Genomic DNA, 21,449 nt, shown 5'->3' on the forward strand with positions numbered 1-21,449 from the left:
CTGTCACCAAGATTGGAGTTTATACTTTATCGCTAAGTAGTGGGTTTAATTTAGATTTGAATAAATGTTGTTATTCGCCAGGAATGGCAAGAAATATTATTTCCTTTCATGCTTTGTACAAACAAGGGTTTACCTTTTCGTTTAATTATGAAGTTGGTTCTATTGATGCTTTCTTTAATAATGTTCTTTATTTTAAAGCATTACCTTGTGATGGTGTGTATGAAGCTGTATCTGTTGTAGATAAATTAGGAAATAATGTTTTGTGTATTGATTCTATTAATAATAATAACTTGGATAAGGCATCATTATGGCATTGTCGTCTTGGACATATAAGCAAGAAACGCATAGGCTAACTCCAAAAGGATGGAGTCTTGGAGTCATTTGACCTAAAGTCAGATGATAGTTGCGAATCATGCTTACTTGGAAAAATGACAAAGTCACCCTTCATAGGCTCGTGTGAGAGGGGTGAAGGTTTGTTGGATCTTGTACACACGGATGTGTATGGACCATTCAAACATGCCACAAGGGATGCTAATCATTATTATTTGACTTTTACTGATGATTACAGTAGATATGGATATGTCTACCTAATCAAGCATAAGTCAGAGAATTTCGAGAAGTTTAAGGAATTTAAACAGGAAGTCGAGAATCAATTGGGCAGGAACATTAAGATGCTTCGATCCGATCGTGGTGGTGAGTATCTTAGTTTAGAGTTCCTCGACTATCTTAGGGAATGTGGGATTGTCTCACAATTGACACCTCCCAGGACACCACAGTTGAATGGTGTAGCTGAGAGGCGTAATCGAACCTTGTTAGATATGGTTCGTTCCATGATGAGTCGAGCTACGCTACCAATCTCATTCTGGGGGTATGCCTTAGAGACTACCGCCCATATTCTTAATCTAGTCCCTACAAAGAAAGTTGCCAAAACTCCTCACGAGATGTGGACTGGTAAAGTACCTAAACTAGACCACATCAAGATTTGGGGTTGCGAGGCGTTCGTGAGACACGAGACTCATGATAAGCTCGAACCCCGAAGCGAGAAGTGTATTTTCATCGGCTACCCACAGCAATCCTTTGGTTACCTCTTCTACAGACCTAGTGATAATGTGGTCTTTGTAGCAAGAAGAGGAGTTTTTCGAGAAAGAGAGTTTATAAGCCAAGGAAACAGTGGGAGGCAAATTGATCTTGAAAAAATTCAAGAGTCAAGTGGTGAAGGAACTTCAAACCCTAGCCCTCAACTTGAGGAGGAAACTCCTGTTGAGCCAGTTGATGTGCCTGTACCTCTGAGGCATTCCATGAGAGTTAGGAATGCACCTGAGCATTATTATGGTTTCCATATTACTGTAGAAGGTGAGACACTTATTAGTGATGAGACACTAGTAGGTGTGGATGAACCTAACAGCTACACGGAAGCCATGGCAGGCCTTGAGGCTGCTAAATGGAAAGAGGCTATGGATAGCGAGATACAATCCATGTATGACAATCAAGTTTGGAACTTGGTTGAGAATGTACCTGGTCGTAAGACTATAGGGTGCAAATGGATCTTCAAGAAGAAGACCGACATGGATGGTAATGTACACACTTATAAGGCACGACTGGTTGCAAAAGGTTATTCTCAAACTCCGGGAGTTGATTATGATGAAACCTTTTCACCAGTGGCCAAGATAAAGTCTATTAGGGTTCTGTTAGCCATTGTTGCATTTCATGACTATGAAATATGGCAAATGGATGTCAAAACCACTTTCCTTAATGAAAAGTTGGCTGAGGATGTTTACATGGTTCAGCCAGAGGGTTTTGTCAGTACCGAGTACCCCAATAGAGCGTGTAAACTCGAGAAATCCATTTATGGATTGAAATAGGCACCTCGCAGGTGGAATCTTTGCTTTGATGAGAAAGTCAAGGAATTTGGCTTTTCAAGGAGTGAAGATGAATCTTGCGTCTATATCAAGGCTAGTGGGAGCATAGTCAGTTTTTTGGTACTGTATGTGGATGACATACTACTCATAGGAAATGACATCCCAACCCTTCAGGAAGTAAAGTCCTGGCTTGGGAAGTGTTTCACTATGAAGGACCTTGGTGAAGCTGCCTATATCCTAGGGATTAAGATTTTGAGAAACAGGAGTAAAAGGCTAATTGGACTTAGTCAGAGTACCTACTTGGACAAAGTGTTGAAAAGATTCAACATGCATAACTCCAAGAAAGGTGAGTTACCCATTCAGAGTAACGCCAGATTGAGTAAGACACAAAGCCCTAGTACTGAGGCTGAGATAGCAGAAATGAGTCGACTTCCTTATGCTTCAGCTGTAGGATCGATCATGTATGCTATGACGTGTAGTCGACCTGATGTAGCCTTTGCTTTGAGCATGGTTAGCAGGTATCAGGGGAACCCTGGCAAGGAACACTGGACTGCGGTAAAGAATATCCTCAAGTACCTGCGAAGGACTAAGGACTGGGTCCTTACCTTCGGTGGGAGTGATGACTTGAGAGCTGTAGGGTATAGTGATGCTAGCTTCCAGACTGATAGGGATAATTTCCGCTCACAGTCGGGCTGGGTCTTTACCTTAAACGGAGGAGCAATCACTTGGAAGAGTTCCAAGTAGGAGACAGTGGCTAATTCTACTTGTGAATCAGAGTATATAGCGGCAATCAAGGCAGCAAAGGAGGCTATATGGCTAAAGAACTTCATCGGAGACCTTGGAGTTGTACCAGCTATAAAAGAGCCAATGGAGATTTTCTGTGACAACAATAGTGCGGTTGCCTTAGCCAAGGAACCAAGAGATCATGGGAGATCCAGACACATTGACAGAAAATATCACTTCATCAGACATCGAATAGAAGAAGGGATCCTCGTGGTGAAGAGGGTATCATCAGATGAGAACCCAGCAGATCCCCTCACGAAGGGACTGAGTAGGGTTAAGCATCTCCAGCATGCTCGGAGCATAGGGCTGAAGGATGATATAAGTTTTAGTAGTTAGATAAATTATGAAATTTGTAAAGTGTAATTGACATTTAATGATGAATAAAAGGTGTTTTATTTATGAGTAAAGTGTTGCTATCTCTTGTCAATCGTTTACTATATTTCTTTTGCATGTTTTGACTTCCAGAATAATTATGTTTGGTATATCATATTATTCAAACCTCCACAGTCGGTCATATGTCGGAAGTAGGTATGAATAAAGACTGTCATGATTGGTTGCAGAGGTCTAAGGTGTTGGACATGGCTACAACAATCATGAGTGCTCATAAGTTCTGAGCATTGGAATCAACCCACGCTCACTGGAATCACTTCATGGAATTTTATCTTGAGTGATCGTGAGATGGTAATATCATATAAGTCTTCAAACCTAGAGATAGGATTTGTTACTTACGAGTTGGTTATGCATTGATTGTACGAAAACGCATTGGTAACTCGATGTTATAAAACGTGCTTTTGTGTGTAATTCAATGAGTGGTAGAACAAACATATGAGTCGAAGTTTATCTGTTCCTTCTTGGATTAGAAGCTGATATTTGGGCCCCTCGATGATTTTGTTTTGACCTATGTACCAGGCCCAGTCAGAACTAAATTGACGTGTTCAGTTGAGTTCTATGTCAAACAAATTGGAAATCGGGAAATAAATGCTGGACAATAAGCAAGACAATGTTCCATGTATTTGTCCGGCTGATATCTAGAACAGAGGATTATATGATCACTTATCTAAATGGCACGTTCTAGTTCAACAGAGTTTAAAGAGCTACGATTGCTGATCGGTTCCTGAAGTTGTACTTGCAAATATAGTTACTAGACTTATCCAAGTGGGAGACTGTTGGATATAGTGTCTAAGTCCATAACTATATTTGGTATGTAGTTGACCCGACCCGGCATGGTCCATTTGGGTTGCACTTCACCCGAACAATTTATGGATAATATTTGAGAATAGTACAAGTTATGATTTATTAATATATTATAAGTTCTAATATATTAATATAAGATCATATTATTTAATTAGTAGTGATCTATAGTTAATCTAGGATTAATTTAGAGATCAAAGATATTACTAATTAAATATGGGCTTCTATATTTATATAGTGTGGGCTAGTGCTTATTTGGAATGGGCTAGGCTTGCATGGGAAAAGTCCATGGATACTCCATGGAGTTTAACCCATGGATCTCATGGAAATGAAGAGACATGGGTATTAGGGTTTACATGGAAGTAACCCTAATCCATCACATTATGTAAAGGAGGCTTTGGTTCTTGAAATCAAGCTAGTGAACACTAGTTGACACTTGTTGAGGTGAGGGCCGATTTCAAGATAGTAGTGACTATTCTCTCAAAGTTCCAAGTTTGTGGTGATTTGTGATTTCCATTTGAGGCATCCACACTATTGGTGCTAGGCTCTAAAACTTCAAGGAATCAACTACAACTACAAGGTAAGTATTTCTACTAGCTTTATTTGATTCATGTTCCCCATGCCATGCTAGTTAGGATATGAACCTTGGAAAAATAATTATTTGCATGTATCTTAGACAAACATAGATCCAAGGTTTATTAGGGTTGCATGTACACTTAGGAAGTGTTAGAATGCTAAAAACCCAACAGGAACAACTTCAGGTTGTCACATTATCCCCCCGTTGGAGGGAATTTCGTCCCGAAATTTGAGTTCAAACTATAGTGTTATTACAAGATAATTAATCGAAAAGATGGGGATACTTAAGCTTCATTTGATCCTCGCATTCCCAAGTGAATTCTGTCCCTCGCTTGGCATTCCATCGAACTTTCACAATCGGAATGCGGCTTAGTTTCATTCGTTTGACCTCCTGATCCATGATTTCCACTGGTTCTTCTACGAAGTTGAGGCTTTCGTTGATCTCGATTTCGTCTAGTGGGATCACCAGGGTTTCGTCAGATAAGCACTTTTTCAGGTTCGAGACGCGGAAGGTAGAGTGTATGTTACTTAGCTGGTGGGGTAGGTTGAGTTTGTAAGCTACGGGGCCGATTCTAGCAAGAATCTTGAAAGGCCCTATGTACCTTGGGTTCATCTTTCCATGCTTTCCAAAGCGTATCGTGCCCTTCCAGGGTGAGACCTTCAACAGGACTCGGTCTCCCACCTGGAATTCCAAAGGTTTTCTTCGTTTGTTTGCGTAGCTTTTCTGTCGGTCCCTAGCGGCTTTTAATCGTTCGCGAATCTGTAAAATCTTCTCGGTCGTTTCTCGGATGATTTTCGGACCCGTGAGAGCGCTGTCAGGAAATTGTCCTTTAGCTAACTGAGTGTTACCCACCTCAGCCCAGCACAGAGGGGATCTGCACTTCCGGCCATAGAGGGCTTCGAATGGGGCTTCCTTGATGCCTGTATGATAACTGTTGTTGTAGGAAAATTCCACAAGGGGTAAGTGTGTATCCCACGCCTTACCAAAATCAATCACACATGCTCACAACATATCCTCTAAGGTTTGGATCGTCCTCTCACTTTGTACGTCAGTCTGCGGATGGTAGGTTGTACTCATGTCCAACCTTGTCCCTAAGGCGCTTTGTAGTGATTGCCAAAATCTCGAAGTAAACCTACTGTCTCTATCTGAGATAATAGATACAAGGACACCATGCAGTCGAACTATCTCCTTAATGTATGTTCTTGTGAGTTTCTCCATCTTTTCTGTTTCTTTGATGGGTAGGAAGTGCGCGGACTTGGTCAATCTGTCGACGATGACCCATATGGTATCCAACCCACCTGTTGTCTTGGGTAGCTTAGTTATGAAGTCCATAGTGATCCGCTCCCACTTCCACTCCGGTATCTCTGGTTGCTTCAGAAGACCTGATGGCTTATGATATTCGACCTTGACCTTCGCGCAGGTAAGGCATTTACTCACGAAGGTAGGAATCTCTGCTTTCATATTAGGCCACCAATATAGCTTTTTGAGATCCAGATACATCTTATCTAAAACTGGGTGAACGGAGTATCGTATGCTGGAATAAATGTAACCTGATCAACTACATTTATTCGAGATGCGATGAACGTGTGCTTGGGAGTGATAGTGGTGTTGCAGCGAGTCTGAAACTTACCAACTAGGAATGCTAGAGCCAAACATAAAGTTTAAAATACTATGGGAGTATTTTGGAATACTAAAAGACTCACATTAATCCCAGAATCATATTCAGAAGTTGAGAAACAAACAAGAAGTTAAAATACCATAGGGGTATTTTAGGATCCATAGATAACCTTGTGTGAAAAACTAAAAAGATCCTTATTGATATACCTATTATTACAGAGGGTATACTCCCAAGGTTATACATAATAAGGATCCCATAGACTAAGAATATGTGGTTTCGCTCTACTTCCTTTTCCTCGTTGGGATGTGGATATAGAGTACTATCACATATTCGAAGGCCTATCGGATCTAAGCTATATATGATTTGTGTACCCTATGTAATTATAGCAGGACTCGATATGGATCACCCAGTGAAATGTTAATAATCTCTTAGGATCCTTTAGACATTTCCATTCTCGCACGAACCCTGTAGAAAACCCTATCCACTTCAGTGTTCGACAGAAGAGTTGATTCAGACCCAGAAGAGGTTCATTGAGAAGATTTCCAGTTCGGAAATAAATGAACTAGGTCGAGACTATTGAAATCACCAAGTGTCTATATCTTTTTAGGGACATCGGTGAGAAATTCGCCTAAACCTCTGAGATTTCCAGTAATCCATCATGAAGTGATGACACCCAGAGTCGGAATCGGAAGTAAGACGGAGTAGAAATTCAATATTTCTATAGGAGAAGAGAACCCTAGGTAACTACCCGAAGGAAACCAACGCCGATCCCAGTCAAAGACACGAGGTAGACAGAGGGAGCCAGTACATGGAACCCGAGAAGTGTCTTTTCCTCTTGTTCTTCACGCTAATACACCCATAAAATAATACAATTTAGTAAGTTAGTGATTACACTACTCACGCTATGTGTTAGGTAAATCGCCTTTTCCCGTTGCTAGTAATACGATTACAACGGATCCCCACACCCCTATTGAGGGTGTTTAGCCATAAGTCTTCATGAGCCTTTCTTCCTGCGGTCTTCGTTCCGAACTGTTCCCAGATCTTTCCAAGCCGGAGAGTGAACCTTTCCTAGTATAAAGGTAACTTAGTAGGAACGACTCCCAACTTATGGCTTTTTTCGATACTCATACTCCTACCTTGAATACCCGGACTACATCATAGGGATGTAGGTCGACACTCAGACAACCAATATCCGAGGCACGAGAAAAATTTATGCCTAATATAGTAAGGATAGATACGTCCAGGCTTAACCATCGTCTCTCATAGGAAAACCATGCCTCCGAAGAAGCGTAACCAATCCACTGGCAAGAAACCGACTCTCCTACTCAATGAAGCTACGTTCCAAGCTGCAGTCTCGGCAGCCGTAGCAGCTGTCATGGCTCATCTGAATGCTAACAATGCCAATGTTAGCAAGAGCCCCATCGGGAATTCCGATTCAAGTAATGGACAGAAGTAACCAACCTCTGTGTACCCAACCACCCATGAACCTCAACCAAATCCATTAAAGAGAAAGTTCAAGGTCGAGGAGGGAAGTACCTCGGCTCAAGGACCTTCCGAAGGGCAACGAGCTGAGACAGTCAATACCCCTGCCAGCCCTTCCATCCCGAGTTCAAGAAGACCATACCTAGGAAACCTTCCCCACTACAGCAAGTGTAGCTACCATCATCATGGCGTATGCCGAGAACTCTGTTGTACTAGGTGCAACATGAAGGGGCATACCGCTCGCGTTTGTAGAACCCCGGTTGAGTTGATTACATCAGCCACCAATGTGACGACCAACATAGTATGCCACCTATGTGGTGAAATGGGACACTTCAAAAGGGACTGCCCAACGGAAAGAAAAGACAAGGACACAGGAGGAGTCTAACACTAATGCTTAGGGAGAAGCATCAAGGAATCTGGTAGATTTTAGTACGTCTCTCAATCTCAGATAACTGACCGAAAACGTTAAAAGGCTAATTCTAAATGTAAATACTTCCCTGTTAAGGCGAAAGTCGCAGCACTGTTATAAAATTTAAAATTTCATTAGGTAAAACTATAATGGCTAGATATATACGCTACGACCATGTATAATTGAGATGGATAGACCTAGAGTGAGTGAATGTCGCCTCATTTCCTGTTCCTTGTTTGGTTGTGGATTTAAGGCGGAGTCGCTTAGTCAACAGTCCTCCCCACCTTAAATTATACATGACTAGTATATGTTAGGAGATTATAGAAAGGCCTCGTGAGAATCCATTCATGAAAGGTACTCTACTCAGAAACACTCAGGACCCTCTATAGTTCCACGTCGACTCTATCAGTCCAAGTATCCGCGACAGTGATACACAGGACAAAACCCGTGACGCCTAGAACTTCTGTGCTTCGGCACATGACTCTATCGACCCTTATTCCATGTCATGTTGATGTATGCCAACTTCGACGCCTCTATCGATCATGGTTTGACTTAGTGCAACCATGTGTAAATCCCTAGTGCTGTGTAAAAGGAACTTTCACTGTAGCCATTGCGGCAAATAAAGGTTCTTCCGAACCTAAACATAATAAAAATAATAAAGACTAATGCGATCTGTCAGTCGTCACTCTTATTTTAAACCTTCCGAAGTACCCAGGAGAAGGGTACCGCGCGCTGTTAACCAACCCTTCTTAGACAGATAGAAACCGAAGCGAAAGACACTGCAGGTATTCCAGAAGACGATAACCACCCGAAGCATACTCCGTCGATCCGCCAGAAAGACCCTTCATCCTTTTCCATAGAATAGGAGCTAGAGTCAAGAGAACCACAGCGGGATTGAGCTACTATAATGACCACAAATCTGAAATTTGTTGTCATCCCGGTTAAGCCAACATAGTACCTAACACCCTCGGTTGGAAAGGAAATCTGAGTCGTAAGATGTCAAGTACTTCGACTACGACCATCCACTCACGCTTAATCCCACAAATTAAGCCTCTCAGCAGAGTCCCCAGAAAACCTGGAAGCTATAACAGGTTGAACTCTGTGAAGAGTGGATGAGGAAAATTAAAAGTCCCGAGCGACAAAACCCTATACTCTCTAGATTTGACCTAGATCGAGGTAACTCATAACCATCAGAAGAGTAGTTGCAGAAGATGCTAGCACTACTCAGGCACTTCGTCCACCCCGTTACTGACGAGTAGTGCCTAGGACACTCTGCCCCCTTACGTGGGAGAAGTCACCATTGCCGTGTAGACGATAGACTGCATTCTCCGAAGTGAATACTAGAATGCCATGAACCCCATGATAACCTCCGCAGCCAAGAATACTTGACTAAAGTGCAAAAGTAGGTTGCGTTAAGCCTTATAACCCAGATTCCGAAGAGATTATAGACTTGACACCAGCCTAGGTGTTAGTCGATGGGTTGTACAAGAGCACGCACTTTCTACAACTGAAATAAACCAACGCATTGGAGAATAGGACATGTCTTAAAGATTCATTGGACTAGTAGGTGTTCCACGGATACTATCTCGCGCAGAAATAGTAGAACCACCTCCCGAGATAGTCCAACACTTCAAAAAAATCCCTAAGGATTGAGTTAGCTCTGAGTAGAGCTTGCTATTCATGAAACAACAAGGCAAGTAAGAGCATGATCCTTTCCCGTTAAGGATTATATTGTGAAAGCGCTAACTAGACGATAATGTAAAGTTTAAAAACTTTCTAAACAATCGTCTGTTAAAACCCTATCTCACCGAATAGGAGAGTTTTCATTAGAAACATCTCAAGAACCAGACTAGGTTGAGATAGACGCCTGCAGCAAACAGATAACCATAGACACCCGATCCATCCGATGATCCAGAAAACCTCTGAAAGCCAATCAACAGGAAACGCAAATCCAAGGACAACCCAAGCCTCCTAAGAACCAACCAGAAGCACGACACTCCCAGTATGAGAGAACGTTTGGAAATTCGGAATGGCGATCACGCCAGTGATGACCTCGCCATAGAAGTACACTATGTTGTAAGTACTGAAAAGCTCTACCTTTCCGAGAGCTTAGGACCATCTGAGATTCTTTATAAGAATTGGTCCAACCCTCGTCAGACCACTACTACTTTCGTAAATTCCACAAGTTTCACCCCAAATCAATCCACTTCTTAGACTTGATAAGTGTTTGCCTGACATCACTCTTTGTATCCCACTCATCTTGATAGAAACCACTGGGAAACCTAACTTCGTAGACGAACCAGTAGGAATCGCTAACTGCACGAATCAAAATCTGCGTCCTGTAAGTGAAGGTTGTTAGAACGCCAAGCAATGTCCAGATTTCACGTGCGAGCACGAGGAGCAACCGAATAACAAGTACCCTCATACCTCTACCCGATTGTTCATGATTACTTCCTTGCCTAAACCTGAATTTTGGGACGAAATTCCCTCTAACAGGGGGATGATGTGACAACCCAAAAATTTCCGTTAGTTTTAACGTCGAAATTAATTACGTCAAAAATTAGCAAAATTTATCCTGAAAATATATTTGACCGGATTTAAACCCGTTGGAATATCTTAAATAATATTCTTCAAGTGAACCAAAATTTAGGTGGTATAATTTTAAAATTTTGCCGTGTTTAACGATAGTCGTGAAAAACCCCGTTCGCGGATGGTGTTAGGTGAACCCCCAACCAGGCCATAAACTCCACCCTATATAAGGGTTGAGTGGGTTTCAATCTGTCACACCCCAAAACCGGAATGATGGAAACGTTCTGGGGTGGATGACGTCATGTCAAATATCACAACACATGCATTATAGTAATCAAAGTACAACAAGACATTGCATTAATAGTAATAATTTTACATGGTTACATTACAACAATTCAAAGTATACAAGTAATAGAAGAAATACAGCGTGGTACTAAGCTATCTTCATCAACAGCTCAGGGATGTACCTGTCTAATGGTAACCTGAGAATACAAGTTATTCGAAAAGCGAGTATCAGCATTTTTACAAATGCTGGTGAGTTCATAAGCATTTAGTGACATTTCATTCAAATAACTTAATAAAGTAATAGTTTAAGAGGTTTCAGAGTATTAGAGTCTTTTCCAGAAAATCCTATATTTTCTTTAAATAAAGCAGCCTTCTACCAAGACTGGTCAGTGATGTGTGGTAAAAAGTAGTTTTCCCTAAGTTGCTATCATTATCACAATACTAAATTTGAATATTGAGGAAAGCAAACGACATCAGGGAATATCATATGCCTCAGCAGTGAGGATTGCTGACTAAGGCAAGAAACCATAGACTCCAGGAAGGTATCAATCAAATGATACGCCTGGTTCAGTCTAACAAGTGGAGACACAGACCCCAGAAGGTACCAAATGCAAGGTACAACTAGTAAGGTCCAATACAGTGAATACAAACCTCAGACAATATCAAATGAAAGATATGTTTGGCAAGGTCTAAAGCAGTGAACACAGTGAATACAGTGAATTCTGCGAATACAGTGGATACAGACCCCAGACAGCATCAGATGAAGGATACGTCTTGTAGGGTCAAAACAGAGGAGACAGACCCCAGACAGTATCAAATGAAAGATACGTCTTGTAGGGTCAAAACAGAGGAGACAGACCCCAGACAGTATCAAATGAAAGATACGTCTTGTAGGGTCAATACAGTGTGACTCTGAAAATGATTTACCAGCATACAGTGTAAACTGCCGGAGAAATACCGTTACCTTAAGGCCATGAATTATAAGGTAACCCGGGATACTCGCAACCATACTAACCAACACTAGAGTACCAGACGCCCTACAAGCGTCTATATAATGTGACATTTGTCACCCCTTGGCTTGGTGAGCCGTGGACTGTAGCTAGCAGTCAGGGTGCAGGGGTGTCAATCCCGTATAGGCCTATACACACAATGTCCGCTCTCCCTACAGGAGACTCTGGTTACCAACTAGACGACGGAGAAGGTCGTGTCCTAAAGATGCATCCTAAATAGTGGGTTTCTAATGAAAGTGCTGAACTAGAGGGAGAGACTTCCTAGTAGTGGGTTTCTAATGAAAGTGTAAAATAGAGGTAGAGACTCTTAACTGAATTGACTGAAGTAACCCGTATGTCTAAGCTTGTATACATAGTATATAACTAATGATTCAAACGACCTTCGGATGGACATCCGATCCCACCAGACCACATCTCAACGAAGAAAAGGAAATAGGGCGGACAAACCTTCCTAAGTCCTTCAACCATTATTTATATGCATCTACACAAGCACAGACATACATCTAACTATGCTTGAGTGGGTATCAAGTAAAAGTGATTCTCGTGAAGTAGGAGTGTCTAACGAGTGAAGTAAGAGCGGTCGCAAGTGAAGTATAAGTGTCGAACAAGTATAAGCGTATCGCAAAGTGGAGATGGCAACAAGTGAAGTAAGAACGTATCGAGTATAAGTGAAGTAGAGTCGATCTCAAGTATAAGCGAAGTAGACTCGTATCACTAAGTAAGAGCGTGAATAAGTATAAGCGTCATCAGGTATAAGTGACTTCAGGTATAAGTGAAAGCGTTACAGAGTCGGAGTATAAAATAAGTATAAGTGAAGCAGCAGTAACTAACAATTTAAAAGTATTCATGAAAACCTTTGAAAACTTTATTACTCAGGAAATCGCATTTGTATTCTTTGATAAAATGAGTGTGAAAACCTTTAGAAATCTTTAGGAATCTTTTATAAATCAGTTTGAAAATGAATCTTTGATAAGCAATAAAAGTAAGAACTTGAACAATTGAAAAACCCTTTTTGAAAGCCATTTATAGTGTCCTACTCGGTAAAACAGTGTACAGTGGTAAATTCTTGTGCATGCGGGTTATCAATCACATGTGATTGGTTATGATAACTGGCATGTTTAACTTGTATCCCCCCCCCTATAAAACATTTAAAAACATTTAAATGGTTCATTCAGGGGTATGAACTCACCTGGTGTAAGTAGGTCCAACGAAAGTGCCGTTTGGGCGTTCGATGTGACGCAAGGACTTGAACACACACAATGACCTATTTTAACATATGATAACATATGTTCACATACAATTAGCATATAATATACTAATTAAACAATTATACACACTCAAAGGAGCGGAAAACATTTTTGGTTGAGTGTTTGGGGTCCCGGGTAGCGTTTAAGGGTGCTAAGGGTATAATTACTAATTGTATGTAAACATATGTCATCATATATTAATGGGTCTCTAAGTGTGTTCAAGTCTTTACTTGACACCAAGCACCCAACCGGCACCTCCATCCGATCCGCTTACAACAGGTGAGTTCATACCCCTGAATTAACCTTTTAAATGTCTTTACATGCTTTTATGGGGGGGGGAATACAAGTTAAAACATGCTAGTTATCATATCAATCATATGTGATTGATAACCCGCATGCACAAGGATTTATTACACTGTCAGTTGTTTTACCAAGTATGGTACTATAAATGGTTTTCCAAAATCTCTTTACTTGTTTAAATTGACTCTCGCGCTGTATGTTTTACTTCAAAACCAGTTACAGCAGTATTTGAAACAAAGGTTTTTCTTTACTTATATTGTTTCATCAAAGTTAAATTCAAAACTTGTTTATGAAAGATTTTCAAGGATTTCTAAAGGTCTTCAAACTTATTTTACAAAAGGATACCAAGTCATGATTTTCTTAAGTGTAAAGGTTCTCCAAAGTTTTCATCAAAGTTTTCTTCCATGCTTCTATGCTTCTACTTTGTTAAATGCTACTACTTCGTTAAGTACTTCTACTTCGTTAAATGATACTACTTCGTTAAACGCTTCTACTTCATTAAACGCTTCTACTTCGTTAAACGCTTCTACTTCGTTAAATGCATTCCTGTACTTGTATAGTTATATAAATAATGTTTAAAGGACTTAGGAAGGCTAGTTCGCCCTATTTCCTTTTCCTCGTTTGGAAGTGGTCTGGTGGGATCGGATATCCGTCCGAAGGTCGTTTAATCATTAATTATATATCATGTATACATGTATATACATGAAGGTTTACATCGATCAGTTCATTTCCCTTGGGTAGCAAGGGCATCCTCCCACTCGTCACTCAGAGATCAGAGACACTAGTAACTATTATAGGAATAGTTAGGAAGCTCTATTCACTCTTTCTAGTACGCAAATTCCAAAGGAGTCAGTTCAGTTGTGAGTCTCTATCATTAGTCCAACACTTAGATCAGAATTCACTATACGAGATGCATCTTCAAGACACGGATCTCCCCGTTCTCGATTTGGTAACCAGAGTCTCCTATAGGGAGAGCGGGCATTGTGTTTATAGATCTATATGGGATTGACACCCCCGCACCCTGACTGCTAGCTGCAGTTCACGGCCTACCAAGCCAAGGGGTGACAAATGTCATATTCTTTCCGACGCTTGCAGGGCGTCAAGTACTCTAGCGTCAATCAGTATGGTTACGAGTATCTCCATGTTTACCTTATAATTCATGGCCTTAAGGTAACGAGAATGAACACTGTATTTCTGAAACAACACTCTTAGGATCACTCTTTGTTTTAGACCTTACTAGCTGTATCTTTCATTTGATACTGTCTGGGGTCTGTGTTTCTTTGTTTTAGACCTTGTTAGTTGTATCTTTCATTTGATACTGTCTGGGGTCTGTGTTTCTTTGTTTTAGACCTTGCTAGCCGTATCATACATTTGATACCGTCTAGGCTCTGTGTTTCCTCATGTTAGACTGAGCCAGGCGTATCATTCAGTCGATACTCTCCTGGAGTCTATGATTTCTTTTGCCTTAGTCAGCAGTATTTTCTGTTGAGGCACATGTTATTTTCCCCTGGCATTTTTACTAGTGATATTCTCCTACTTTCTTTACAGTCAAATACCGTATTTTGGTAATGATAGTATTTCAGGGAAAATTCCTCTTTAAAACATAACACTGTTGAGTCTTGGTAGAAGACTGCTTTTAATTAGAAAAAATGGGATTTCCTGGAAAGGACTCTAATACAATGTGGACTATAAACTACTACTCTTTATAAAGTTATTTTGAATAAATGCTTACTTACACAAATGACACTAAATACTTATGAACTCACCAGCATTTATAAAAATGTTGATACTCCCTTTCAAAATAACTTGTATTCTCAGGTCAGCATTAGACAGGTACATCCCAGGAGCTTTTGTGGAGACAGCCTAGTACCGAGCTACACCTATATTATTACTTGTATTACTTTAATGTCTCTATAAAATGTAACTTATGTAAAACTACTAATATTAATGCAATGGTTGTTGTACTTTGATTACTATATTGCATATGCTGTGATACTTGACATGACGTCATCCACCCCAGAACGTTTCCGCCGTTCCGGTTTTGGGGTGTGAGAACGTACACCATAAAAATGTAAGTGTCATAAGGTTTCTCTCTGATTCATGAAAATGATGGTGAGGAAACGCCTTCACTAAGTAGATTTTAAGTAGATAGCAATTGTGACATTTGCATTCACAAAGTCATTAGTGGAGCGCGTGTGGACAACCGGCACACTAACATGGACTTGTAAGAATGGCAAAAGGTCTAAACATTATGATTACGACATCCCTCTTCATAATTGTTTATACATACATGTGAGCTATCCAAGGAAAGGTGTATGATTTTGATAAAGTCTTATCAAAGCATCTCGCATCAGAAATTTGAACTTTGGTAAGAAAGTCAATAAAGTGTTGAATTCAAAAAGTCCAGTTGATTTCTTGATACATGTCAGAGCTAGTGGGAGCATAAGTGTTATGCTAATAATTATCATGTTAGTGGGAGCATGATTATTATGTTATGTGTTGCAAGTTGGCAATGTTAATTATAGAAAACAAAAGTTTCAATTCGCTTTGAAAAGTTGTTTTTCTATAATTAAGGGAGATGATTTTATACTTCATTCCAATTCTACAAGCTTAGATTGAGATTTTAATCAACTTTAGTGAAAGATATATATGAATGTTATGCTGGAATGGTTTGTCACACCCCGACCGTCGACGGAAACACCGGGTGATGTAACGTCATTCTTCGTATCACAGTTATATAACATACATTGAGTAGTACTAAAAAATACATACCTTTATTGATAATTGAAAGTTACATTATTGTTTTTCCTAGTACTTATTACATAATATCCGATTATGACATACTTCTTACTGAACAAAAAGATAATAGTAAAACTTCTCCCGTTCGAATACATACCATCTTTTCATGTTCCTGAAAACACATGCATTTTAAAATGCGTCAACATAAATTTGGTGAGTCCACAGGTTTTGACACAATATAAAAATAATACTTTTTCTAAGTTCAAAAGTATAGTTTTGAAAGTATCGTTTTGACGCTCCAACATTTAGTATATATATTAGGTATAATAGTTTACTTATCAAATAAGTGTTATACCTAAACGTTCCTTGAACCTAGGGTATAAGTAGGGGGAAACTTATACTTAACATTAATACTTGTATACGACAAAGTGTAATGTTTCTAACAATTGGATACCATGAGCCTGTAACCGTTGCTATGACATAATACCTCTGAGAAAAACCCACTCGTGATTTCCATGAGGACAACCCACTCATGATTACCATGAGGAACACCGCACGCTTCATCGACGCCGGAACAATAACAAGTAAAAGGGAAGTTCGGCACTCGCTTATGGTTGACTGTAGCTAACAATCACAAGTGGGGTGGTCAACCCGTATACTAATTATACACGACTTCCTCGCTCACACGGGATTAACGGTTATTGTTCAGAGGATTTCCGCTAAGATCCCCAATCTTAGTTAGTGATTACAATTACTCATGTAGACTTCGACGACTTCCTATAGCTCTAACAACAAAAGCATTTTCGTGTCTAAAACCCTAAGTTACTAGACTATGCTTTTAAACATTACTCCTAACTTTGTAACATTTAGGCAGTATAACAGCTATAACTTGAAGTAAAACCAGGTTTTATCTTGACATAAAACCAATAACAACAACAACGTATAACATACCAAGTTTTATCTTGTCTTAAAACTAACAATAACAACATATAACAAACCAAGTTTTATCTTTACATAAAACCAATAATAGCAACATACTTTATAAATTAACATATAGAACTTCCGAATATAACTTCAGAACTATATCGCACGCAACATATATATAGAATCCTAAGTATAACTCAAGATCTACATTAGTATAATAACATGCTAACACGTTGATAATAGTTGTATATATACAAATTATTATATTTAGAATGACTATATCCCGGTTAATATAACTATCTACGTTGATACTAATATACCATCATATAGACATAATAGTCACGTATGTATAATATTTAGCATGCGTTTTCCCCCGAAAATATTAGAAAGTGGGGCCGTGAAACTCACCCTAGTAGCGTGATTTTATGTTATCTAAGCAAAAACGATCAGCGTACGAGGTCGTCGGGGCTTGGGATGCAAGAGGGCCTCAACAAAGGAGAGAAAGAGAAGAAGTTTAGGTGTAAGAATGGTTGAAGTCGGACCTGCTATTTATAGTAAGGATTTTAGAAACTCACGTCGTGTGTTTCATAAGGCTCACGTCGTGAGTCTTGCATGTTCATCCTGTAGACTTGCCATTTGCGTCCCTAGCTTCGGAAGGTGGCCATGTGACTCCTCACATCGTGAAAAACTCCTTGTTTACGTCGTGAATTTGGATCTTATCCCCTCGCAGCCTCGTCATACCTTCTAGATCTGAAATGTGGCGGTTTGATTCCTCACCTCGTGAACATTTATGTTCACCTTGTGAGTTCAATCAAATTAGGGTTTCTGACAGCGATATCTTCGGAAGGCCATAACTTTTGCATACGAACTCCGTTTTTGACGTTCTTTATATCCACACGTAGGTATTTATGAGTACTACAACTCTCTTTTAGACTTAAATAGCTAATTCTAAGTCTATTTTAAATTCCTCTTATTATAGAGATTTATAGTGTTCAGTTTATAATAACTTTTTCATACGAAGTCAGATTCAAACATTCTCTATATTTTTGGGATCGTATGGATGTATACTTTGAGTTGTATCATAAAGAAGATTCATATTTGTATTATAATTTATCATGAACTATATAACACTCTTACTACATTACTAGGTTAACATAATCACATTACATGATTGGTATAATCTCATGTGATTGTCTATTGACCTATTTTGAATAGTGTTACATGGTTCAACATAACGAAATTCTATATATGTTGCATTCTCAAAATTCAATTTTGATTACGACATCCCTCTTCATAATCGAAATGTGAGAACATGGAAAATAATTTTTTTTGATAGCATGAATCGTGTCCCATAAGCTTCGGGTATAGGATCGATTACATCCATTCTAAATTTTCCAAATGCTTAGGGCATTAAGAGGAAAAAAGGAATAGAACTGGATATGACTAAAATGATTAAGCAATTGTCGAGGACAATCTGAGGTTTACCAAAGATTGGTTGCCCGTGGACAACTGGAAGTATAATGTAAACTTTGGAAAGGACCATATTGACATATTCTGAAAAGGAGGCAACTCTTGCTCATAAGTGATAGTCAAAATGGTAATATGGAATTGTTTCCATAGGCGGAAGTTACTCTTTGAATCTGTGTAAGATTAGAAAGCTTAATGCAAGAAGGATGTTCAAAGGAATGAACTTTGAATTTGAGACTTCGGTTCCATGGAATTGCTCTCCATTGGAATTCGTTATAATGTCTGTTGCCAAGTCTTTATGACTATTGTGCATAGTCATTACAAGAGAATCATTGAATATATGTTTAGAATCTAACAAATTACAGTAAATGTCAAGAGTTTGGTATTCTTACATTTACAAAAGAGATTGAGATTGTGAATTGAGCATCACTGGAGCCATGTTCAATTGATCTATTTCACAAAAGAAAGGACCATAGGTAAACATAGTATGCATGCTTGGTGCATGGCACGACTATTGTTTCAATTCAAGTATTAAGTTGATAAATTGAAACAATGAATAATGAGTAATCAATATGGTGCTTAGATAAAAGGGTTTTTATTTACACACAAGAGTTTAGGGCCACATAAGATTAAGTATTATTCTTGTGTTTCACTTTGCATGTTGTGACTTCCAAAATAACTAGGTCGTTCTTCCTGAATGACTAAGTTATTCAAACTAACCACAGTCGGTCAAATGTTGGAAGTAGATATGAATCAAGACTGCCATGAATCTGGCTTGTAAGATTTGTCTAAGGTGCATTAGACATAGCAATGGTTGCTACAACATTCATGAGTGCTTATAAGTTCTGAGTATTGGATTATACCCACACTCATTTGAATTACTTCATGGATTTTATCACGAGTGAATCATGAGACGATAGTATCTTATATTATTCAAACCTAGAGATATGAGTTGTTGACTATGAGTTGGTTGTACATTGATTGTACGAAAACGCATCAGTAACTTGATGTTATAAAACGTGCCTTTGTGTATGATTCAACAAGTAGTTAGTACAAACATATGAGTTGAAGTTTATCCATTCCTTTTACCTCGTAAGCATAAAAGCGATATTTTTGGGCCCCTCAATGATTTAGTGATGACACCCCTAAGTGCTTGACTAAGCCTGCACTGATTTGATTTGTTTAAACTTAGTCAGTCGTCATAAATCGGAAATCGTGAAACAACAAATGGACAGAGGGAATGATTATAATCCATGTATCAGTCCATATGATATCTAGAATGGAGGAATATATGATCACTTATCTAATGGACGCGTCATTTGATTTGTTCAAAGTTCGACATCGACTTTAAGAGCTACGATTGCCTGTCGGGTTATGAAGTCGTACACTCAATAATATTCATTAGATTTATCCAAGTGGGAGACTGTTGGATTAGTGTCTAAGTCCATAACTATAATTGGTATGACTTGACCCGACCCAGCATGGTCCATTTGGGTTGCACTTCACCGGAACAATTTGTATGGATAAACTTATGAGAAAAAGGATATTTATGATTTATAAATAGATTATAAGTTATAATATATTAATATGAAATCATATTATTTAATTAGTATTGATCAAGAATTAATTTGGAATTAATTCAGTGACCAAAAGAGGCTAATTAAATATAGACTCTTATATATATATATATATATATATATATATATATATATATATATATATATATATATATGGAATGGGCCAAGGTTTATTTAGGATGGGCTAAAAGTGTATGGAAGTCCATGGATAGTCGATGGAGCTTTTAACCCATGGATCCTATGCAAATGAAAGGTCATGGGTGTTAGGGTTTACATGGATGTAACCCTAATCCTCCATAATATATAAAGGGGTCCCTGGCGCACAAAATGGGCACTAGTGTGTGTGAAAGAACAGGTGGCCGATTTTAGTGAGCTCCATATTCTCTCATGTTCTTCCAAGTTGTTGATGGTGATTTGTGATTCCACTTGAGGCTTCCACACTATTGAGGCTAAGCTCTTAAGGCTAGATACATCAAGACTTTAATCTCCACTATAAGGTATGTTATCATAACTAGTTTCATTTATGGTATATGTCAATTGTATACTAGTCATAGGTTTAATACCTTGGAAACACCATTCCATGTATAATTAGTGAAAACATAGATCCAAGGTATTTAGGGTTACATAAATACCTTAGGAGTGTTAGAATGCTCAAAACCCAACAGTACATCGATTATAGGGAGCTGGATAAGCTAACAGTGAAGAACCGTTACCATTTGCCAAGGATCGATGACTTATTTGATCAACTTCAGGGTGCGTCTTGGTTCTCCAAGATTGATCTTCGGTCAGGATATCATCAGATGAGGATTCGGGATGAGGATATACCGAAGACGGCTTTTAGGACTCGGTACGGACATTACGAGTTTGTGGTGATGGTGTTCGGGCTCACCAATGCCCCAACAACGTTCATGGATCTCATGAACAGGATATGTAGGCCGATGTTGGATCGGTCGGTGATCATCTTTATCGACGATATCCTGGTCTATTCTAAGACCAGGAAGCAGCACGAGCAGCATCTGAGAGGGGTATTAGAGACCATGAGGTCGGAGAGGTTGTACGCCAATTTCTCCAAGTGTGACTTTTGGCTACGTGAGATATGGTTTTTGGGACATATCATTAATCAGGAGGGTATTTCGGTTGATCCAACCAAGGTTGAGGCAGTCATGCGATGGGAAGTACCAAAGAATGCGTTTGAAATCCGTAGCTTCTTGGATCTAGCAGGCTACTATCGGAGATTTATCCAGGACTTTTCCAAGATTGCGGTGCCATTGACCCGCTTGACCAAGAAAAATGCAACTTTTCGATGGGGTGTAGATCAGCGAACAACTTTTGAGACCCTGAGACAGAGGTTATGCGACGCTCCAGTCCTAGTTTTACCGGAGGGATTGGATGATTTAGTGGTATATTACGACGCATCGATTGCAGGATTGAGAGTTGTGTTGATGCAAAGGG

This window comes from Lactuca sativa, chromosome 4 (assembly GCF_002870075.4).
Source record: "Lactuca sativa cultivar Salinas chromosome 4, Lsat_Salinas_v11, whole genome shotgun sequence".
NCBI lineage: Eukaryota > Viridiplantae > Streptophyta > Magnoliopsida > Asterales > Asteraceae > Lactuca > Lactuca sativa.